The following is a 25132-nucleotide window of genomic DNA, read 5'->3' on the forward strand; positions in this document are numbered from 1 at the left end:
TCATACATCCATAATAACCAACCAAGGACACCATTTTGCGAGAGATGCAGCCAGAATCACCCCGGTAGGGTATGCCACATCAACTATTACATACCTAGAGGTGAGAATGTAAGTTATTTGGGTAATCATCAAAGGTATAATTCTGAACCCTCATTTTACAACTACTACGATCAGGAGCATACGCGATATCCACAGGCACCCTACATGGCACCCGTGGATACCCTTCCATGTCCCCATTCTAACTCTGATTTTTATGGCAAGCAAACAGAGTACTCAGGAGGAATAATGACCCTCTTAAGAGAGATATCCGTCCGATTGGCAGCCAATGAGGAGGGATGCAGGACCCTGAGTAATCAGCTTGCCATGATCAGACAAGAAGAAAGGGAATACCAAGAGGCGTTCCTCTTACAAGGAGAGGCAATTCACGCCATCGCCCCTAAGGAGCGGCAAGGAAGTGGACACACTCGTGGCACCTCCATCGCAAACGTACCCGTCACCTCAGGTAAGTAGGGAACCGGAAGTGGTAAGCAACCCCGGTCCCGCATCTGAAACTCCAGCTCCTGAAGTGGCTGTAGAAAAAGTAGTTAGGCCTTATACACCAAAACTGCCATTCCCTCAGAAGCAGAAAAAGGCCAACCTAAATAAGAAATTTGCTCGGTTCTCGGAAATCCTTAGTAAATTAGAAATAAACATTCCATTAATGGAAGCAGTAGAGGAGATGCCGAACTATGCAAAATTTCTTAAAGACATGTTGTCGAAAAAGAACAAGTTTGGGGAAAATGAGATAGTGGCTTTAACAGAACAATGCTCGGCCATAATCACCCATAAATTACCCCCCAAGCTTAAAGATCAGGGGAGCTTTACCATCCCGTGTAGGATAGGCAACATGCACATAGATAGGGCATTATGCGACTTAGGAGCAAGTATTAATCTCATGCCTTTATCAATTTTCAGGAAATTGGGACTCGGAGAGCCTAAACCGACAAACATGACACTGCAGCTGGCGGACAGGTCGATCGCACGGCCTAGAGGCATAGTTGAAGATGTATTGGTGAAGGTGGACAAACTGATCTTCCCGGTCGACTTTGTGGTCCTCGACATGGAAGAAGATGACTCCATCCCCATTCTTCTTGGGAGACCGTTTCTTGCAACCGGTAGGACACTGATAGACGTCCATGGAGGTAAATTGGTCCTAAGGGTGCAAGACGAAGAGGTAACATTTAACGTTTATGAGTCTATGAAATTTCCTCAAGAACGCTCCAAAAGTTGTAACTTTGTGGATGCACTAATAGATGAATGTATTGAGGAAGTTGACCTTAACATAAGAAATGCCTCTTTAGAACTCGGTCTAGGTGGTGAGGAATGTGAAAACTCGAATGAACCATTTGAAGATCTCCCACCTGAAAAATGTTATTGAGTTAAGGGTAGAAAAGAGGACCTTGATCGTGAGATCAAACCTAAGCCTAAAACCTCGTTAGAGGAACCTCCAAAATTGGAGCTTAAACCCTTACCTAACAACCTGAAATATGTTTTTCTTCAACCTCCCACAGATTTACCCGTTATTATTTCTTCTTTGTTGACAGTTGAACAGGAAGAAAAATTGGTGGAGGTGCTGATGGAACATAAAAGGGCCTTTGGATGGTCAATCCACGACATCAAAGGCATCGACCCCAAAATCTGCACGCATAGGATTTTCCTTGAGGAAGAGATCAAGCCATCTGCCCAACCTCAACGACGGCTCAACCCTAACATGAAAGAGGTGGTAAAAGTCGAGGTCATAAAACTCCTCGACGTAGGTATCATCTTTCCGATTTCTGATAGCCAATGGGTAAGCCCGGTTCAATGCGTGCCCACAAAAGGGGGAACAACGGTAATGGAAAATGAAAAAGGGGAGTTGATCCCAACTAGAAAGGTTACGGGTTGGCGTGTATGCATAGATTATAGGAAATTAAACGAGGCCACCCGTAAATACCACTTTCCCTTACCATTTATTGATCAAATGTTGGAACGGTTGGCAGGGCACGAATTTTTCTGTACTTTAGATGGGCTATCCGGCTATATGCAAATTCCTGTGGACCCTTTGGATCAAGAGAAAACCACATTCACTTGCCCCTATGGGACTTTCGCATATAGGCGGATGCCTTTCGGATTGTGTAATGCTCCTGCCACGTTCCAACGTTGTATGATGGCTATGTTTTCTGACATGGTCGAGGAGTTCCTAGAAATTTTCATGGATCATTTTAATGTTGTAGGACCTACTTTCGACCAATGTCTTGAAAACTTAGACCGAGTCTTAGAACGTTGTGAAGATAAGAACTTGGCACTTAATTGGGAAAATTGCCAGTTCATGGTCCAAAATTGTATAGTTTTGGGACACAAGGTGTCGGGAAAAGGGATCGAGGTCGATCCGGCAAAAATTGAGGTAATTGAAAAACTACCACCTCCTACCAATGTGAAATTGGTCAGGAGCTTTTTAGGACATGCGGGGTTTTATAGACGGTTCATAAAAGACTTTTCAAAAATTACTAAACCCCTCACTCAATTATTATTAAAAGATGCTAATTTTAATTTCAATGAAGAATGTATGCTTGCATTTAAATTACTGAAAAAGAAATTAATTGAAGCACCCATTATGGTGAGTCCGGATTGGTCCCTTCCCTTTGAGTTAATGTGCGATGCCAGTGATCTGGCTGTAGGAGCCTGTCTTAGGCAGAGGGTAGATAAACTTTTTCGCCCAATCTTCTATGCTAGCAAAACCTTAAATGATGCACAGCAGAATTATTCAATAACTGAAAAGGAATTGCTAGCCGTAGTGTTTGCCTTTGACAAATTTAGATCTTATTTGGTGCTGTCTAAGGTAATTGTTTTTACTGACCATGCAGCCTTGAGATATCTGATGACCAAGCAGGATGCAAAACCTAGGCTGATCCGTTGGATCTTACTACTCCAAGAATTTGACATCGAGATCAGAGACAAGAAAGGGGTGGAAAACGTGATAGCGGACCACCTATCCAGGTTAGAGTCAGATCAACAATCCGTAGAGCACGAGGCAATCAAGGAGGTATTCCCGGATGAAACGTTATATTCGGTAAAAACTCTCCCCTGGTTTGCAGACATCGCGAACTACAAAGTCGGTAACATTCTTCCTCTTGATTTAGATGCAAACAAAAGACGTAAGTTTTTGTTTGAAAGCAAACAATATTTTTGGGAAGAACCTTATTTATTTCGATTCTGCACCGATGGCATGATTAGGAGATGTATACCTGAGGAGGAGGTAGAATCAGTGATTAATATGTGCCACTCTAGGGAACCAGGCGGCCACTTTGGGCCAGATAGGACAGTAGCAAAAATCCTCCAAAGTGGGCTTTGGTGGCCACAAATGCATAGTGATGTCAATAGTTATATTAAATATTGTGATGCATGTCAGAGAGTAGGGAATATTTCTAGGAGGAATGAGATGCTTCAACAAGGCATACTCGTCTGTGAGCTATTTGATGTTTGGGGCATAGACTTTATGGGACCTTTCCCTATGTCACACACCAACCAATACATTCTTGTCGCGGTTGATTATGTCTCTAAATGGGTAGAGGCCGAAGCCTTACCCATAAACGATGCTCGAGTAGTGATAAAATTCCTGAAAAAGAATATCTTTACCAGATTTGGCACCCCCCGGACTATCATTAGTGATGGGGGATCCCATTTCTGCAATAAGCAGTTTGATACGTTGCTCCAAAAGTATGGCGTAGCCCATAGGGTCGCAACACCTTACCATCCTCAGACAAGTGGTCAGGTAGAAGTGTCAAACAGAGAGCTAAAACGCATTCTTGAGAAAACGGTGGGGAATGCTAGGAAATATTGGAGTCTTAAACTGGACGATGCTCTTTGGGCATACCGGACAACATTCAAGACTCCCATAGGAATGTCCCCCTACAGTTTAGTTTTCGGGAAATCTTGTCACTTGCCTGTTGAATTAGAGCACAAAGCTTATTGGGCGCTGAAATTTCTAAACTTTGACCCTAAACTTTCAGGTGACCTACGGTTAACACAACTGCATGAACTAGATGAGCTCCGATATAACTCTTACGAGAATGCCAAATTGTATAAAGAATGAACGAAGAGGGTGCACGATAAAAAAGTACAGCGAAAAACCTTTCAAAAAGGCGACCAAGTGCTGCTTTACAACTCCCGATTGAGATTCTTCCCTGGCAAGCTCAAGAGTAGATGGTATGGACCATTCTCAGTTCTTGATGCAAATCCCTCCGGTATGGTTGAGATTAGGTTGAATGATGGAACCACCCAGAAAGTAAATGGACATCGACTCAAACTTTATCTCGGTAAAGACACATCGGGTGTCCAAATCCTCCGTCTTCAAGATGATCAGTAAGTTGTCTTCTCCACCCTAACTCTTTACACTCGTACTTCATGATTTGTGATGCAATGTTGGAACTTATTGCATGTTTTAGTGTGAGGAGGAGGGGTAGACAAACTTACAAAAATTGTATAAATTTTAAATTTTTGTTGCGTCGTGTCTAGTTTAGTTTAGCGTTTTTTAGGTTTTGTTTATGTTTTTGCATGTTTAGGACCTAAAACCGTGAACCTCCTTCGAATCTAAACTTCGTTATTGGTCTTTGAGGGCTGAGAACCGAATCTAAAATTGCATGACAACTAGTTTAGGCGTAGGACACAACTCTTGTATCTGTAAAAGCATGAGCTACAGTTTGCATTTAGACCCTACTTTTGAAGAAATGCTAAAATCATTACTTAGGTAGATAACTTAAGAATTGAAGGCATGTGATATTAAACTTGAGTTTGGGGAAAACTAGTAAACACAAAATTGAAACCCAAAGAATTGTGAGCTGAATTTGAGCCTAAGAGCGAACATCAAAAATCTCTTTTTCTTGACATTTTTGTGTAAATGCTTTGACTTGTGGAAAATTACAGATTTTGCACCTAATACTGTGTTGAACCTACATGTAATGATTTGAGATGATAAACGATGAATCAGCATCATTAGAATTAATCCTTTTCTTTACCTTATTTTTTCTTTTTCATCCACTCTAGGAAGCCCCTTTGAGCCGACATTTTTGTAGTTTGTAGATTTTTCTTTCGTTCTAACCCGTTTTTGCAAACCACAACTTGGTTCGCTATTTAACCTTTATTTTTGCAAAGCTCGAAATTGAGCCTTTGCTTTCTTCTAGCGCTTTAACTTTGTTTATGGCATTTCAGTAGCAAGCCAAAAGGCTAAGAAGTGAATGAGCATCACTACCCCAAAAAGAAAAAGAGAAAAACAGAAATAGAAAAAGAAAAGAAAAGAGATGAACAAAAGGGGAAAAACTTCATTCCCCAGTTCCTAAAAATAAAAAACGTCTCAAGAAAACATCCCAAAAGAAAAAAATAATAATAAGGGATGAATAAAAAGCTCAGTCACTTCGTATTTGCTAAAGCCATTTTAACTTTGTTTTTGTAGCGCTAGAACTTTTAACCCTTGTTGTACCTTTAACCCTCTAACCACATTACAACCCCAATTAGAGGCTGTTTTTGATATCATCGGAGTCATATAGCATAGTAGAGGAACTCGGATGAACGTGCAAAATCAACGTAATCCTAAGCAAGAACATAAGCCGAGAGTAAACATTTTAGCCACCAAAATTGTGTGAATGAGTGAACTACCTATGGTGAGGTGTTTTACTTAGCGATCCCCTTAAACTCGTTTAATTGAACATGTGTCCATTTGCTTAAAACTATGACCCATGATAATTGAAATGCGGTTTTTGGATATCGTGTCTCTACTTTGTATTTCCGAATGCATGTAATTACAGATGCTCGAAGTTGTGTCAAGCACCTAGTCAAACCTGGAGGTTTTCTAGCTTGCTTGTGATGGCGGGTTTAGTTTTTAGTTTACTTGGGGACAAGTAAAGTTTTAAGTGCGAGGAGGTTTGATAGGGGTCAAAAACCCCTATCTTTGGGTACGGTTTTAGGACGGGTTTTAGAGTTATTTGGTTAATAAGCGAGCAATTCTCGCATTTAAATGCTTTTGTGTGAGTTAGTTAGGAATTGGAAACGTTCTATTTACTTTTCGTCGTTTAGGCTCGTTTTATGATCAATTTAGGCAAATACGGCCGAAATAGCATGCATAGTAGAATTCCGTTATCTTTTGAAGCTAATTGGTCCGTCAAAATTCGCACCAAACGAAGCGTTTGCTCAAAATAGGCGATTGACGGATCAATTTGGCTTTTGGACTAATGTTTTCTGGAGTTTTTATGCGTGTGCAGGTGTAAGTTCGGATGAAAAAGGGCATAGAAGTCACTCGGCATGAATCGAGCACGCTTCGGGCGAAAACGCTCGGCGAGCAGGGCCCCACGGGCCATTTCTGCTCGCCGAGCAGGCCGCCAGAGGCCTGCTCGCCGAGCAGGAGCCTGCTCGCCGAGCAGGGCGCCAGGCGCCTGCTCGGCAAGCAGGGGGCTGCTCGGCGCGAGCAGCCCTGCTCGCCGAGCAGCCTTCCCTGCTCGGCGAGCAGCCCTACGGGAATTGGTCAAAAAGACCAATTCCGCCCCCACGAAGCCACGTTCGGCCCCACGTCTTCCTACACCAACAAGGACATGAAAATAGGTCAAAACGAGGCCCGAGACGCGTCTATAAATAGGATTTTTCCATTGTAATTTAGATATCTTTTTCCTTTGTAATTTTCTTAGCCTTTCACCTTGAGAAATCCTCTCCACCTCCTCCATATCCTTCAAACCTCCATTGAAGACACCTCCGAAGCTCCATTCACCGAGGATTGCTCAAGCTTCATCCTTAAATCCTAGAAAGACGCCTTCATTGGTAGACAGGTTCCCTGAAAGGGATTTTTCTTCTTTTACATTCTGTCTAGCCTCTGATACATGCTATGAATTCTAGGTTTATTGTAACTTCGTGACAATGTTTCCATCTTTGATATATATTATAGTTCTTGTTTATTCAATTGTTTTGATGTTTTAATCTTTGTCTTACGTTTGTCTGATTGGTTTAACTCATTCGATAATCCCAAAATTAGGTTGGCACATATTGCGAGCTGAATCTGACCTAGTCAGTGCCTATAGGATTGACGACCCTATAGAAGATTAAGCCCAAATTACTGAGCCTTAGAGCTAGTTTCGGCCTTACAAGGGAATCACGAACTAGGGACTTTAGGAGGATAGGTCGGGTTAATCTCCTTGGACACAAGTGACTTAGGTTTCAATTCAATTGTTTAAACATTCTATTTTCATTATCATCGTATCCCTTCATGTTCCTTCGGTTAATTGCATTGTTAAAAGATCACTTAGGAGTAGTTTAACTTAATTAGGGGTAGAGTAACTCAATTAGGCGTAGAATAACTTAGTTAGAATCAGATAACTTAGCTAGGAATAGCGTAATTCAACCTAGGAGTAGATTAATTTAAACAAACCAACTCAAAACCCCCTAAGCCTAGATAACATCCGAGATCGAGTAGCTCGGTACTTGCAGAAATAAATCCTGTGGACGATAACCTGGACTTAAACCAGAAATTTATTACTTGATAACGACGAGGTACACTTATCCCTTAGTGAGTTCTCATCTCGAGTTAGGTGAGGGCGCATCAGTCACCAGTCTTGTCCACGAACAATGTGCAACCGAGCATAAGAAACGTCCAAGCTGTAGCCTGTGCATCAAGAATCCGATCTCCTTGACAATACTCCAGGACGGAAGCCGATCGTATACCGTCATTAAAGTAGTGACCGTTTAGCAACTCATCCCGAGTCATACTAAACAACTCCATCACACAAGACTGAAGCTCCTCAATACTCGCCTCAACAGTCACCATAGCCCCATCGATGGGGATGCGCAAAATCTGCCACACATCATGCAATATAATGCTCATCTCACTAAACGGCATGTGCAATGATGATGTGTCTGGCTGCCACCGCTCCACAAAACCCGCAATCAGGGGCGCATCGATGTGGACATACATGATACCTGGTAAATGGGACAATCCAGATGATGCAATACGCATCTGGATCTCTCTAGAAGCGCCACCGTGCCATACACATAACTTCCCACGATAGACTAAGCGTGTCTGACACTTGAGGAGGCCCCTATCCTGCCCGCTCCAGATAGCATGGGCAATATGTCCCAGAAAGCTCAGGATCACAAGACCATCAGATGGACCCTTAGGAACCAGGGTCTTCACGATCCAGTCATCCTCTCCAGCACTCATCGAGTGTTTGTTGCTACCTGAAATTACAGTAAACTCATTTCAGAATATTCGTATATTTTCTACTAATCACGAATAAATCACATAATAATAACAAAATTTAAAATTCTCACCCAAAGACGACCCTGCTGTAGAAGCAAAACGTCCGTCACGACCCCTCATCACTGTCTAAGGAGGTACTCGCACAAAAGAAGCACTCTGAGGAGGCATAGAGTCATCTCCCTCCATCTCCACAGCATCTGCCATCTCCTCACGTCTAACATGCTCGTCGTGTTCAGTTTGTGCCCTCTGGGCATCCCCTATCATCATCTGCTCCATCTGTTGCCTCCAGGCAGAGGCATTCACAACACATGTCCTTGTATATCTGTGTCCAAAACGGGCCTCAGCAATATCAGCCTGTAAAACAAAAAAAAACTTAAATATATAAGCAAATAACGCATTTTTTTTAATATACTCAATTTATCATTTTTTTAAGTTTTTTTAATAATTTGAGCCTGCCCACGGGCGGCCCGAATTAATTTATTTTTGAAAAAAATTTGTTTCGGACCCGATTTGGCCTAAACGGAACAGTTTGTCCGTTTGGCTGTAGGACAGAATAGTTGCGGCGTGCAGGTCGGCCCCAGGGCCGACCTGTCCGTCGCAATTTTCTGGCCCTTCGACCAAACGGACAGCGCGTTCCGTTTGGCCGTAGGGCCAAACGGATGCGCCGTTCGTTCCACCATTACGTGGAACGCTGCACCAAGTTCCACCATACGGTGGAACTGGTGCGCCACTCGTTCCACCTAATGGTGGAACGAGTGCGCCATGCTTTCCACCGTAAGCCGATGTCGTTTCCACCACGGGTAAACGGACAGTTCGTCCGTTCCGTCCGTGGTGGCAACGACATCGGCGACCCGTTTAGTACAAAAAAAAGGGTTCCGCCTCCGATTTCGGAGGCGGAACCCGTGATTTCGGATAATTTTTAAAAATTAAAACTTACCGGAACCTTTATGAAGCCTTTCCCCTTTCCTTCCTTTGGCGGCATGTAGTTTTAGGTCTTGTTTTTTGAAAAGCTAAAAAACTAGAGAGGATTTGAGATTTTTTAGCTTTTGGTTTGAAAATTGTGAGGAGGGCATAAATGTCAAAAGGGTGCGGTGGAAAGTATAACTGTTGCGGTATATAGCAGTTCACTTTCAACAATGACTTCTTGCTCTAAAAACAATAATCTGTTTCAAGAAGATCAAACACCTCAGTTTTTCAAGTTCATTCCTGCTGATTCTATACATCAATACCAGCAGGTTAGAATTTAATTGTCTTCTTCTTCTCAATTTACTCATTGAATATTAATCATATAAAATTAAATAGGAAATTCCAAGAGAGTTTGTGAAACGTTTTGGAGGATAAAATTAAATAGAGACATAATAATATGCCAGCGTCGCAATTTAGAGACGATATTTTAGCTAACATACAGCCATTTTTATATAGCCAAATGTAGACATTTTTTTGTCTAAATGTCGTCAATTTGGAGACGCTGATAAATTAAAGTGTTGCTGTATTCAAGACGCTACCAGTATTTTCTTATGCGAAATAATGACATAACAAATATTATATGTCGTTCACTTTGCGATGCTTTATTAAAACGTAGTGAAAATTTCTAAAATTAAAAATAAATAATATAAAAAAAAATCATGATGCTCAAAATTTAAGCGTACACTTGTATACAGTATATCGTCAGACGGAATTTATCCACACAATGTTTTATGCGTCGTTAAAATTAAGGACACACGATTTAATGACGTTTGTAACGATGCTTTGAAAAGCGTGGGTAAGCATTTAGGGACGTCGAAAAGCGTCGTTAAATCTTGAATTTTAGGGTCGTAATAGGGCTTTTGTTTTTGTAGTGGCAGCACAAAGGTTAGAGAAGAACTCATATATATCTCTTTAACATAAACAAAATCATGATCAAGTAACTCCTTCTCCATCAATCTCTCTCTGGGATCTCTCCTTAAACACTTGTTCAAAAAATCTTTATTTTTCTCTAATAACCAAGTCAAAAATTCAGGCATCTCGTTGAAGGATCGTATTTTAAATAAAGCCAAAATCGGATCATCAATATACTTTGACCATATGATTTTACCTATCACCATTTTTATAATTCTTCATATGGGTACGCTAAAGCAATCATTCATCGAGACGTGAAATCAACAAATATTTTTCTCGATGAGAATCTAATGTCCAAGTTGATGATTTCAGACCTTCAAAGACCGAAGCAGAAATTGATCAAACCTTGTGAGTACAGCCGTAAAGTGAAGTTTCTCTTGATGATTTCAGTTAGGGGTTTCTCAAGAGGAATCCCTTTGATTCACACTCTTGCAACATCTCTACTGGATTTTGGGGAACATCAACTTTATGATGTATGCTAGAAGGCATTTCCCGCTGGTTATGAATAAAATGTAGTTCAATTGCCTCAGCTTTGTTCGTTGGTGTTGATACATTCAATGGATCCGCAGCATCTAAAGCCTGTTTGCCTTTTGAGGACGCTACTTGTAGGCGTTTGGTTATGTTAGAGGATGTTTTGCTCAATCTATGTTTAAATGTGCAAATTCTTATTAAAGTTTGCTATTTTTGTTTCATAAACATATTTAATATTTTCTTTTAACAAATAAGCAAAAGAACTCGGGTCACTATTCAACAAACCAGTTCAGCTCGGACTGGACTCATGTCGGTTCCTGGTTCGACTGACCAAACCCACTACAAGAAAAACTGTAATTAGAGATCGATATTTGCAACCGAATTGAAGTCGGTTGCAATATTGCAACCAAGGTGGTTGCAAAGCCCATCCTGCGGTTGCCAAGTTGAGAATCTCATTTGTCAAATACATTTGAGACTTGAACACGGTTTCAAAGTTCTTATGGTTGCAAACTTTGCAACCCAATGGTCTCAAAATATATTTTGTGGTTGCAAATTTTTAAGGCCATTTAAGGACTTCTATATATAATATATACTTGGATATTTGAATTATATTTTGAGTGAAATTAAATAGGAAAGAAAGGAGAGAGAAAGAAATGCTGCTAATATATTTTTAAACAAAACAAAAATATAAAATTATATTTTAATATTTAAAATAATAGTTTTTAAGTATAAAATAAATTTAAGGGGGTAAGTTGCAAAAATACGTCTAACGTCTACATCCATGAGCAATTTTATCTCAATCGTTCAAAATGGTGCAATTTTACCACTAACATTGGTTATGAAGAGCAATTTTACTCATAAAGTTGGCAAATTGGGTCACTTTGATAGATAATTCATCAAACTGTATTATCGATCATAAATCTTATTATCTACACTTCATATGTGCGTCATTTTATCATTTATTAGTAACAATTCATAAACATATGATTAGACATAAAAAAAATTAAAAATTATATTGTCTTTTGTATGAGATGGATAAAGATAAATATTTCTCCGAATTTATAAATATTAAACTACAATTCTATTATTAAATCACAAAACAAATGAAATCTTTTCACACAAGTTGGATTTGGTATTAAATTGAACCTAAGAATACATTATATATTTATTTGGAAACTACATTATGAAATTTAGCCAACGAATAGAATTCATCGACTAAGACTATAAAACACAATTCAAATACATAAAGTAATAAACATGTATATTTGAATTAAATTAATGAGTCTAAATATAAGTGAGGAATGAAGAAATCAAATTAGCATTATTTTACCAAGCCCATTAAGAAATAAAGGTTAAATAGGCCCGATGTATCCATTTGGTCCATTTTAGGGATTTATATTTGTGCTATGGAGAAATTAGAGATTAGCCCTAATTACATTTGTTGTCTGCCTCCACCTTCTCTCCCATCTTCCACTTCTTGCATCATTGTCCTCCTGGAACCCTTGAAAACACGAGTTCTGGGTTTGTTTCACTTCGGTTTCTCTTTAATCAATCTCCCTCTACTTCTCCTAGATGGGTTCTATGGCTTTGTTTCGTTCCAATCAGACCTCTAAGGGTTCTGTGGGACAACTTGGGCTTTCGGGCGCCTGCCGGTTTACTCCGATGATGTCCTTGGCTGCCTGAAGGTGTCTAGCTGGCCTCTATCCCTACATGCAAGGTAAGACTAAGGTTTGCTCTTTCCTCTCATTCTACACGCTCTTCTTCAACTTCGGGTTTTTTTTTTCTTTCGGGTTCTTGCGAGTTCTAAGAACTCCTAGAGATGCAAAGGGTATTATGTGTCTTTTGGCTTGAGCTGGTTGTTTGGCTATATTTGTTTGGATTTGGGATGGTTATTGTGATGTTCATGGAGTTTTGTGATTTCTCGCCCTGTTCTAGTCAATTATGTTTTTCGGAGTTCTAGAGCTTCTCATTCTCTTTAATGGAGGCTGTGAGGGAGGTCAGTCTCAGTCTTACTCTTATTTTGTCCTTTTCATTGACTCTTAATTGTTTATTTCTAGGGTTTCTGTTATCATAAATAAGCTGTATTAGCGTTTGAAGTGTTTGATGAAGTGTTTGATGTTGGCATTGAAGCATTCATTTTGTTTGAAGTGTTTTTAGTTTTGTCTATGGTAAGTGGTTTTCATTGTGCTTCTGTTGTTACCTTTTCCTGTTGTGCGAAAAGTTGAGGTTTGCTGAAAAGTTGAGGTTGAGAAGAGCTAATAACTTACTGGTTAGGTCATTTTCATTATGGTGTTACTTATGGTGGAGTCTCTATTTTAAATGCAAAAATGTTGGCTAGAGTCCTGATGAAGTCTTAAACTTAGCTTTTGATATTATAGTTTTAAATGATAATTACAATTGTATTTTTGGTTATCATCAGTTACCTGCAGATTAGTTATGCCTTTTGGGTTAATAGATAATTGTTTCTGATTTTGGGGTTAGTGTAGATAATTGGTTCTACCTTTTGGGGTTAAAAGGCTAAGTAACGATGCCCTGTCTCGTGCTTTAAGTTCATATCTTAGGATGGATATAGAAAAATTCATATAACATCTATTCATGCAACTTTGAGGAGTAAAGTATAATTTATGCCATATTTTTATAAATAGTTCTTTGAGTCCATTCATGTTATTGATATGTAATGTTACTAGTTAAGTGATAATTTTTCATCATTGTAAAATCATCTCTTCATGTATTTGCAAATAGGATCTTCTATTAAAATGGATATTCATTTATGCAATTTCACCTAAGGTGTATTACTGTGGTTCCTGGACATGAGTAGGATTTCTTCTTGAAGTGGCCATATGTAGGATTGCTAACTCCGGATCAATTCCTCTTGAGGAAGCCATTGATTTTCATGTTTAGGATTAGCTCTATAAGATGGGCACATGTTTGGAATGATTTTCTTAACAACACCTTCAGCTATTTAAAAGTGGAGCAAGTGATGATATTTTGGAATCTTTTTATAGTTTTTAAATTCATGTTTGGAATGTTCCTAATGTTACTTATTCTACTGTTTTGCAGGCCATCCTTGGATTCAGTTCAGGTCAGTTCAAGTAGATGGCACTGCTCTTGTGACCCTCTTGAAGTTGAATACAGCTGCTCAGATCCTCTAATTTTACTAGTCCATTGAAGATTGTTGATACATTTTATAATGTAAGTATTGATAAAAAAATGTCATTTAACACTTAAATTCAATGCATAAAAAACAGAGTGCACTTATGAGGATTTTTAAAATTTTTGTAGTTCGGAAAACTGTACAACAACAACAACAACAACAACAACAAAGCCTTAGCCCCGAAATGGTTCGGGGTCGGCTAACATGAACTATCATATAAAACCGTGAAAAGTTCGGAAAACTGTATCTAATTATAAATCCTATAGAACACACTCTAGACTCTCGTGATCAAAGAAAATTGAATGTAATTGTGATTATGTTTAGATTGATTTATCATGTTTTTTTTGTTTATTTGGTTTTCGTTCAGGTGAGAAAATTTCAACCGTTATGCTTCCCACATCATGCATGATGAATGTGCACCCTCGAGCAGATTATGTGCCTTACCCAAGAGACCGATTTCTCAACATTTACTTGTATGGATACAAGCAACAATTATTTGTATTTAATTTAGTTTATATATAACTTTAATTTTTTTTACACCAATGGGTAACTTTAAATTTTTTTTTAGCGAATGTATAACTTGAATTATTACGCATTAATAAGTTTTATATAATTTATATTTTCTGTTTTATTATGGAATTTCTGAAATTGTAGAAAATAATATTTTAAGATATATATATAAATTTTGGCAAACTAAGCAATTCGTTCAAACTATTTCTGACAAGTAAGTCCACCTTAGAAGGCTTTTATGCCCACATAAATGCATACATTGACAACCATGTTTCTTTCTCGGATGTCGCATTTTTAACATATATTTTTTACAAGAGGAATATTCTCACTCACGTCATATTATTGTGTTGAGTTTTTTTATGTGCAAAATTTTGACAATAGCCTAAACCCTAAACCCTTCACTGCTCCTCCCTAACAATAGCCTCTAGAATAAACTAACAAAAAATAGATAATAAGCATAGCATTCATATATATAAACATATCATTCATTTAATATCATATGCAAACAGGAGATCACTGGGACATCATGATGGTCGAGGTGTTATTAGTGCTTCATTGCATTCATGACTTGGATCATGTCAGGGATTTGGGAAGCAAAGATCTGACAGAAAAGAGACAAATAAATGGAAAAAGAACACAAAGAAAGGGGATCTAGGAAGATTTGGTCCTCAAAGTACCGAATGTAAGGCGCCCCAAAAATGTTTATAAGGAAGATGTACCGCTCGAAGGTGGTAGTTAGTGAGCCGAGGGTGCACCACTCCATAGCACCAGCCATGCCCGCAGGAGGACCTCTTAAACTGCCAAACATAGCATGACCTCCACAAGATCAGTCTCCGACCCTATCTACCTCTTCTTCCATCGAGGTTAAAAAAGGGAATGCACTCAAGTCACTAATAATAAGGTAAAAGATATGTGTATGAATAATGTAGGTACCACTCACTATATTAGTGGCAACAAAAGGAAGGACTGTGAAAGGCTCTACAATGGGAGCTGTGATCCTAGGCCGAGCAGGGAGAAGTCTCCTACGGGAGGCAGGATAAGCACCACCGTCCACACTAGAGATCTCCGTGCCAATCCGGTAGATACCAAGATTGATCCCTCCCACAAGCCCGAATATCAACAACATATCCCAAGGAAGCGACATCATATGATGTGGATCTCTAGGCTTCTGGGAAGGATGATCTTGGTCTCTACGGGTTTAGTGTGAAAATCTCCATTGTGGAGGGTGCTTATCATGCCTTCTGTAGGAGCCTTCTCCATACTCGATAGAGGATCATGGCTCCCATTCCAGAACCTTTCGTTGCTGGTCCTTCAGTTGCCGCTAATAGGATGAGTGGTATTGCATTAATCAGACACATACACATATATTTTACCTCATTAGAGCATCCCTTTTTTTTTGTCCTCGGGTGAAGATGAGGAAGACAAGGCCGTTCACAAGCTGATCTGGTGGAGGTTGTGGTATGTCTGGAAGTTGCGCCCTAGGAATGGGTGGTACTCCGAAGAGTTGCGCCCTAGGCTCACTAGTTACCACCTTCGAGTGACACATGTCCCATATGAACATTTTAGGGGTTCCCTACACTTGTTACTTTGAGGGAGGCCCAACCTACGAGGTTGAGTTTTCTCCTCCCAGCACCACTCATGTAAGTATTAACTTTCCTCTCTCTCTAGACCATTGTTCTTCACATTTGTTTTCTGCTATTTGTCTCATTTCTGGCTAAATGTACACTGAAAAGTTTTCCGAGTTGGGGATGCATCCTCAAAGATTTTCACATCCTATAGTACTCAGATTTGGATGCCTGTCTGACCACAATATATTAAATGAAATCTAGAAATGGAAGAAGATGTAGATGAAAGAAAATATGAACTTTAATATAATAGTATATTGAGAACACAAGGTGAATAGAAAGCAAAGTCGAGTTTTGCAAGGTCTAAACTATGGGTTAGTTTAACCCTTGCTATAATAAAAAAAGAACTAGATCTGAAATGAATAAAATAATTTATAACCACCAATGCAATTGAAAGCTAAAGATAATGAAAATGAGCTACACATGATGTAAAAATGGTGTTTGGAGCATAGACCTACAAACTAGCAAAGCTCCCTATTTATAGGAGTTTTGGGGCTCTTATTTATATAAAAACCACCTAAAATGTCTAGCTTGTCTTTAATATTGATGCTTTATCTTGCCATAATTGATTTGGAAATAATTAAGGAAGGTTTTGGAGTCTTTTTAAGCATATTTATATGTCCCCAACCTTTAAGGATTCTTCTTTTTCTTCCTATAATTGATTTAGAATTTAGTAAGGAAGGTTTTGAAGTTTTTAGGCAGATTTTAGTTTTTCTTCTTATTCTAGAATTACAGTCAGCTGGTCGAGCAGTCTATTGGAAGATTTATCTAATTACTTTGTTTTATTTCCAAAAACACCTCAAATCACTCAAGACTCCATTCAATAGAAGAATAAAGTAAAATACACTAACAACTAGGGACAAACATTGACAAACCACTAAAAAATAACATAAAACAATGAGTTAAAATATTATATAAATGGTTATAACAACTTGGTCACATTTTGAACATTCCTTTTCTTGAAGGAAGTGTTAGATTCAAAATAAAATTTGAAATCAAACAAGCCATGTAGCTTATAACTTTGATAAGACTTATTTCAATGACATTCAATAATCTCAACTTATGTAAATCATACGACATAGATGAACTTTAACAAAATAAGGTTTTCTCAAAAGTATTACATTATTCAATACATCCCATATTTGAAAGTATGAACTAGTGTACAACCTCATAAGGTGATATCTCAAGGCTTTTCTTTTCTTGTAGCCTTTAATCTTTACTTTTCACTCAAGGTTTAAAATTTAACACTCAATTCATTACAAGTATTGTGATAAGTAATGGCGTATAGTTCTTAGTCTCTATCACTTGCTAGTCTAACCAAAATATAATCAAAAGGTCTTTTGCATGGGTTCTAAAGAAGGTTTAGTTTAGGTATTAATGAGGAAAATATTTGGCTAAATGGAAAATATTATAATACTGTGTATAATTAAGTGTAAAAAAGTGTGATTTTTCTTTTATGAAATAAGAGAGAAAGTTATTTTTTCTTAGACTTTTTAGGATTTTGTGTTTTTTAGAAAGTAGAGCAAGTAAGACTGAACAAAACTATTGACAAACCTAAGGTATTGCTCGCAAGCTATATGGAACTACCCATGGAGATGTACCTACTATATATAGAGAGATGCGAGAAAATTTCCTTCTTGATTAAGATTGTTATCCTTATTGCCGCAATTTTCTTCGGCTACTACCGTAATGTAAGACATTTTTGAAAGAAAGATGGTAGACAACAAACATGAATCAAGTTTGAAGAATGCAAAACCAATGAGAAAGACTAAGATTTTTATGGGGAAATGTATTTGCTCAGATACTATAACAAAATCTCAAGCAAAAACAGAAAAAAGAAGAAGAAAGAGAATTAGATTCAGAGTTGGTTTATAGCCTTACTCTTAGTTTCTCAACTTATTCAGAGCACTCCACATCTTCCATGCATGTGTCTTCTCATCACATATACATGTCCTCCTTCAACAATTTTTAAATATCCATTGCACTCCACATCTTCCATGTACGTGTCTTTTCATCACAAAACTTCTTCACCACATGTCTACTACTTACCATACCCAAAGCACACCACACCTCTTTCTAATTTGCCTAATAATAATGGACTCAGATAAAAAAACATTAAAACACATTTAACATTTAGTTAAACCATAACAATGATATCATTAGTTAGGTTTTTCTTTCATTAATTATACAACTCAAGACATCCACTTGAATTTGATAGAAGTATGGAGACATGCTGCAATTGGTTCCTATGTGTCAAGTTTACCTCTTCCATTCTAGTCCTCTATAAATCCAATCTATGAGAATGAGATTCCTCATACGTCCATTAGTAATAACATACCAACTTTCCTCATAATAATTTTTTTTGTTGAAAATCTTTGGATAATGGAAGATTGATAAAGTAATCCCTTTACGGCATCCCAATTCCATGATTAAAATGGATGTATATTTGTAAATAAATTTCGAATGTTGATTGGAAAAAGAATCTCTAATTCAACAGAAACCATGAGAAAAAAGAGAGGAGAAAAAAAGGGATGAGAGAGAGTTGCTGAATGTAATTAATAATTAAAGCTTAAGATACCTAACTGCTTATACTTATCTGAAAAAATTCAATTGCTTTTTTATACTTTTAGAATATTCATTTTACCAATTTAACTTGTTTAAAACTTATTAATCCTTTTAACAAAGTATATAATTTTTCTGAAAAAGTTTAAATGTTTACACTTTAATCTAGTTTAGGTAGCTAATATTGTTAGAGGATATATCTGTAAATATACATATTAGAATTAGTCTTTGATTTAGTCAGATATTGTTAGCTTGATTTACTCCTTGTATCTTTAGAATTATTGTTGTAACCGATTCTATCTTGTAAAGCTTATTTAAGCACAAACTCTATCAATACCAAATCACTGGAGAATCATGATTGTTTCATGGTATCAGAGCAGTTCTGAGGTTTCACAACTCTGAATTTTAATTTTTCCCTGGGATTTCTCCTTTCAATCGCTCAATTAATTATCTCCATGGTATCACAAAATAACTGCCTCCAATTACCTGTTGTGGAAGACACAAGTTGTGCCTATTTTGAAAGGTCAGAAGTTGGGACATCATGTTGATGCAACTTCTGCACCGCCGCCCAAGAAATTACAAACCGGAGCAGACAATCCAGCGTTCGAAGTTTGGGAGCAAAAGGACCAACAGGTCCTCAGTTTGCTCATCTCTTCTCTTTCATCGGGCGTAATTTCCCAAGTTATTGGGGCTGAAACTGCAGCAGCCGCCTAGGAAAAGCTGGCTAAAGCCTATGCCACTGGATCGAAGTCACAGATCCGTGAATTGAAGAATCGTCTTCATAATTTACATCAAGAGAACGATGATATTTCTTCCTATCTTTTACGGGCCAAATCTCTCAGTGACGAGCTCTCTGCTCTTCAAAATCCTGTAAGTAACGATGATTTAGTTGGTGCAATTTTGGATGGCCTGAATGATGTTTATCGGCCTTTCACTCGTGCAATAGAAGCTCGTCTGGAATCTATTGCGTTTGAAGACTTAACTGGCTTGCTTCATAGTGAGGAGCGACAGCTCTCTCGAGTCACAGCTCCATCAAGCTTTACTCCCTCCGTTCATTATTCTGCCGGTTCAAACAACAGGCCACGGGGCCGCGGTCGCGGTCAATTTAATTATGGATCCAGTCGGGGTTTCTCTGCCCCAAATAATTATAGTAGAAACATTTACACAAATTCAGCTCCACTTGATGTCTCCACTCTCACATGTCACAATTGTAAAGGATCGGGACATATTGCTAGACAGTGTCTATCACCAAAATTCAATCGCAATACCAGGGGTTCTCTTAAACCGTCCTCTAATATGGCCACCACCTCCAACCCTTCCTCCACTGATTGGCTCCTAGATTCTGGCGCAACGCATCATTTAACAGCTGATTTGGACAACCTCCATGATCACACTGAATATGACGGTCCTGAGCAAGTTGTAGTAGGTAATGGATCCACAATTCCTATCTCTCATATTGGTAAATCTGATTTTCCTATTTCCAATATTCCTCTAAAGTTTCGAAATATACTCCATGTTCCTAACACTGTTAATAACCTTCTTTCTATGTCTTCTCTAACTCAATCAAATTCTATTTCGGTTGAGTTTTTTGCTAATTACTTTGTTTTGAAGGATTTGGAGACAAAGAAGGAGATATGTGGAGGGGTGAATAAGGATGGACTTTACACACTGTGGCTTCCTTCATCAAGTCAAAATCGCATTAGAGCCTTTAACACTAGTCTCTTTTTATGGCATGCCCATTTGGGTCATGCTCAATTCCCCATTGTTAAGAAAGCAATTGCTTTGAATAAACTTGACTTTGATGATAATAAATGTGCTCCCTTTTGTGATTCATGTTGTGTTAGTAAAGCACATCGCTTACCGTTTCCTGTTTCTACATTCGTTGCTTCTAATCCGTTAGAATTGGTTTGTTTTGATGTTTGGGGCCCTGCTCCAGTTGATTCACATGACAATTATCGCTATTATGTTATTTTCTATGATCATTTTTGCAAATTCTCTTGGCTATTTTTTGTGCGGTATAAATCTGAAATCTTGAGTGTATTCATTAAATTCGGAACATTGGTTGAAAAATATTTTCAACGACCAATTTTAATTTTTCAATCAGATTGGGGGGGGTGAATTTCAGGCTTTAACCAATTATCTTAGTACCAATGGGATCAATCAAAAAGTGTCTTGTCCATACACACCGGAACAAAATGGTTGCGCCGAACGCAAGCATCGCCATATTGTTGAAACGGGTCTTTCATTACTTACTCATGCTAAATTACCTATGAAATTTTGGTCTTATGCCTTTGAATGTGCAATGTTTATCATCAACAGATTACCCACCAAAATACTTGATTACCTTAGCCCATATGAAAAATTGTTTGGCAATACACCCGATTATACTTTGTTCGGTACATTTGGTTGTGTTTGCTATCATTGGCTCCGTCCTTACAATTCAAATAAATTGCTTCCACTTTCTTGTAAATGCATATTCATTGGCTATAGCAAAATACATAAAGGTTATAAATGTTATGACTTGCTTAACAACAAAATCTTTATCTCACGTCATGTGGTTTTCAATGAACAGGAGTTTCCATTTCCTCTGTTAAACAATAAGATGCGCCAGATATCTATGACTGATCTGTCGAATGCTCCGGTCACAATTTCTTTTCCATCAGCACAAGAACCATTTACTGCTATTCCCCCAACAGCTCCACGCCCAAATACAACTTCCTCTAATCCCACTCGCACCATTATTCCATATCATCCCTTACCAAATTTTCGAGAGTTACCAACCTCCACAACAAACAGCCCCCCCGCCAGCTTCCAATCAGCCTACTGTCCCTCTACTTGTTGATTTTAGCGGCTATCAACTCTCATCACACCAAAATTTACCCAATGCATCACAAACAGCCCCACCTGAACAGCCCCAACCTTTACAACCCACTCTCATGGTTACAAGAACTCAAACGGGTTCGCTTCGTCCAAAAATCTATCAGGCCGTGACTGAAACTGTCACCCCTTCTTGTTATACTAAAGCTGTGGAACATCCACAATGGCGTGCAGCTATGAGAGAGGAGTATAATGCACTCATTACCAATGAAACTTGGGAGTTAGTTCCAGAAACCGAAGCCAACAATAAGGTTGGCTGTCTCTGGGTTTTTCGCATCAAACTGAACCCTGATGGATCTGTCAACCGATACAAAGCACGGATCGTTGCCAAAGGATATCATCAACGTCCCGATCTTGACTATGAGCAAACATATAGTCCAGTTATCAAGCCCACAACGATACGTTTACTTCTTTCACTTGCAGTAACAAACTCTTGGATGATAAAACCGAAGCTGAATATCGTGCTCTTGCTGGATATATCTCTAAATATACATATTAGAATTAGTCTTTGATTTAGTCAGATATTGTTAATTGGCAAGAGGCCCCTCCTAAGACTCGAACCCGTGACCTCTCGTCACACGGCAACAACGTTTTACCGTTGCGCCAAGGCTCGCCCTCTTTTATGGACAAAAAATGTATTAATCTATTAATTAATTAACTTTTTAACAATGTCTATTCGCAATGTGACCAAAACATATGTCGCCATAATGAGAATTGACTCATGGCATAGCACGTGTCGAGAATGGAGCAAAAATAATGTTTTTTCATAATAGTGAATAAGATTATATGTATATATATAAAGTGCAAAAAATACATTTAATATTGTCCAGCAAAAGTAATTTTACCTCTAACATCATAACTAACATAATAATACCATTAATTTTTACAAGTTGAGCGAATTTACACTGATGTTTGAAATTGTGTCAATTTCAATTGTTATTGATGGAGCACTCTGTCCATTCACAAATTTCATTATCACTCAATTTGTATGTAGGGATGGTAATCAGGCATTATAAAAAAACTACATGTTTCCAACCCGATGGGGATTAGTAATAAGTGAAAATTAGGGATAAATTAGGGATAGGGATGGGCAAGGGAGATAATTTCTCGCCAAAGCCAAAATGGTGATAAGGATAAGGATTACTATATCCGCTCCGTGAAAATTCTTCCCCGTCGTGTATAAATTCCCGTGAATATCTATAGTTATGTTTTGTTAAAATAAATTTTTTTATACAAAATGATGCCATTTTTGTGATTTTTGGTTTTTCATGGATTGATTTTATTAAATTTTTTGGGCGAGAGAATCAAATTTAACGGTCAAAGTTGGTCACATACTTTTAAGTTATTACATTTCCAAATATTCTGTGCGACAATGTGAGGATCCTAACCCCGAGGGAGGAGAGAAGAAAATAGTGTTGGCGAACACTAGAAAATGAAGATATAAAGTATGATATTAAATAGGAAATACAAGGCATATAATAGGCTACAACAACTAGCTAGTGAGCAACAGAGCCGGCACTGGGTCTAGGCCAGGAGTGCGCAGGCCTAGGGCCAATGGTTGTTAGGGGGTCCAAAATTTGTTTATTATATATATATATATATATATATATATATATATATAGGTATACAAGGTCTAAAACGAAATTTGCATTAGGATCAGCAAGTGTCCCAGCGGTTTAGAATACCACTATCATTGGACCGGCCCTGATGAGCAACCCTATTCGTAGAGAAACAAACATAAAAAACAACAACTTCATTAAAAGAGATAAGATGATATTTACAATCATCCAAAAGAAAAGCATAAAGAGACATGATAGAAGAATGTTGGTCTCACCCTCTTTTAAGACCTAACAAATACGATTTAGTGATTCTGGCTTTGTTTTTTGTTTTTTTCTAAGAAATATTTTTCACTTTTTTGACCTAATTAATAAATTTCAACCATTAATCTTAGTTTTTCATCTAATTAATTAAATAATGGTTCACTTTAATCTAACAAGCTGGCCACTTTTAATTTTAGAGCACTTAATATACCGAAAAACCCTAAAATGTGTATTTATATATTTGGTCCGGATGAATTTATTCTTTATTGATTAATCCACTAGATATATAGTAGGATCAATTCAATCCAAAATCAAATTTGGTTCGGCACTTTAATTAGGGTTAATTCGTGATCAAAATAATTATGTCAAAAAAAGTGTCAAGTCTCAAAATCAGGGTTTAGGGTTTTGTACCCCTAATCCGTTAGGAAATGGGTCAACGATCAAAACCCACAGCAAAACTATGGGCCCCACCATCTTTTAGACAAATTCGGCTTTTTAGGACCTCAAAATACTATTTAATGATTTTCATGGGCTTTTGTTGTTTTTTTCTACGAAATATTTTTCACTTTTTTTTATCTAATTAATGAATTTCAACCATTAATCTTATTTTTGACCTAATTAATTACTTAATGGTTGACTTTAAGGCAATAAGCTCGCCACTTTTAATTTTAGAGCACTTAATATACCGAAAAAAATGAAAGCACCTGAAAAACCTTAAAACGTGTATTTACATATTCGGGTTCGGATCAATTTATTCTTTATTGATTAATCTCAAGATATATGGTAGCATCAATTCAATCTAAAATCAAATTTGGTTTGACACTTCAATTAGGGTTAATTCGAGATCAAAATAATTAGGTCAAAAAAAGTGTCAAGTTTCAAAATTAGGATTTCTTTTAGAGTTTCGTTCCCCTAATCCCATCGGAAACGGACCAACGGTCAAAACACATAGCAAGGTTGTGGCCTCCACCCTCTTTTGGCCAAATTTGGCCGTTTATGACCTTAAAAATCCGATTTAGTTATTTTCACGGGCTTTTATTGTTTTTTTCAACGAATTATTTTTCAATTTTTTGACCTAATTGAGTAATTTCAACCATTAATCTTAGTTCTTGACCTAATTAATTAATTAATGGTTGACTTTAATATATAAGCTCATCAATTTTAATTTTAGAGCACTTAATATACCGAAAAAATTAAAATGAAACACCCAAAAAACCCTAAAACGTGCATTTGTCGTCACTACAACAGATAAACTACAATGGTGCGATTTTTTTTAGTCAATTAAACCTTTCAATATTTTTAAATTCAACCCGTAAACTATAGGGTAAAAGTCATATTAGATTTTGGCTTTTAAAACCATCACTTAGGTCATCAGTCTATATATTAAAACTCAATTAGCTTTTTAATTATTTAAAATCATCGATTACATTCTTAACGTATGTTAAAATTGTTATTTAAATCCCTCTTATGATTGAAATAAATTTTAATTGAGCTATTTTATATTTTCAGTTCAAGTAGATCAATATTTTATAATATTTTAGATTTGGATTACCAGTTAAGATTTAATAAAAACATATTCCGTTAAATCGAACCAAAATCAGTGTTATACCTAGTAATTAAAAAAAATGTGTATATATCATCGACTAGGTTTATTTGATTACTAGAGTTGAACTGATGACTGAAAATATCATAAAATAATGATAAAAATCGTATCCAAAATATAAAATAACTGAACTGACAACTAAAGTTCAAATATAAAATACAGGGTTAGAGATCTATTTGACTTTTAAAGAATAGGTTGAGTATCTAATTGATTTTAAACTTATAATAGGGATCTAAGCCAAAAAAAAAATTTAAGAATCAATTAATAAAAATAGAGCGACTAAATAGAATACCTAGAAAAAGTTTAAGACCTGAGAAATGTCTTTTGCTATTTGATAACACTCAAATTTTATTCTAGGGGAACTCTTTAAGTTAAAAC

At 37.4% G+C, this 25132-nt stretch overlaps 1 long non-coding RNA gene across 3 annotated transcripts; it reads left to right on the plus strand.

Moving 5' to 3' along the window:
- The first annotated feature begins 12027 nt into the window (after positions 1–12027).
- On the plus strand, positions 12028–21505 carry LOC136234987 (uncharacterized). Of its 3 annotated transcripts, XR_010691597.1 has the most exons (5): positions 12028–12320; positions 13664–13795; positions 14125–14230; positions 14777–19880; positions 20066–20436. It is a non-coding gene; the product is annotated as an uncharacterized lncRNA (long non-coding RNA). The 3 variants fall into 3 exon arrangements; XR_010691598.1 differs by lacking the exon at positions 20066–20436 and adding an exon at positions 21027–21505 and having other exon boundaries at positions 14125–15907; XR_010691596.1 differs by having other exon boundaries at positions 14125–19880.
- The last annotated feature ends 3627 nt before the right edge of the window (positions 21506–25132 follow it).

This window comes from Euphorbia lathyris, chromosome 7 (assembly GCF_963576675.1).
Source record: "Euphorbia lathyris chromosome 7, ddEupLath1.1, whole genome shotgun sequence".
In the NCBI taxonomy this organism is placed as follows: Eukaryota; Viridiplantae; Streptophyta; class Magnoliopsida; order Malpighiales; family Euphorbiaceae; genus Euphorbia; species Euphorbia lathyris.